The sequence below is a fragment of the Microtus ochrogaster genome, chromosome 1 (assembly GCF_000317375.1).
Source record: "Microtus ochrogaster isolate Prairie Vole_2 chromosome 1, MicOch1.0, whole genome shotgun sequence".
Taxonomy (NCBI): domain Eukaryota; kingdom Metazoa; phylum Chordata; class Mammalia; order Rodentia; family Cricetidae; genus Microtus; species Microtus ochrogaster.
In genome coordinates, this window is record NC_022009.1 from 83,133,533 (window position 1) to 83,133,919 (window position 387).

A 387-nucleotide genomic window follows, 5' to 3' on the forward strand; every position below is an offset into this window, starting at 1 on the left:
TAGTCATACAGCCAACCAAAGGCTTCCTTCTAAGAAGGTGATTTGATAGGTTCTTTCAGCAACTAAAATGAGTGGACACTTTACACAGGCTGCTAATTAGCTCACTCTAATGTTTGTAACTTGATCTATTTTTCGATGGGTGACTTTCTTTAACTGTTTTATTTATATGGTGTGGGAGAAAAAAGTGAGAAGGGGGGATGGGGAGAGCTTGGGGGAATGGGACTGTTGGGATGAAGGAAGGGTGGATATGGGAGCAGGGAAGTATATATCTTAATTAAGGGAGCCATTTTTGGTTTGGCAAGAGCTTTGACTCTAGAGGTGTCCCCAGGTGTCCATGGGATGTCCCCAGCTAGTTCCTTGGGCAGCTGAGGAGAGGGAGCCTGAAAT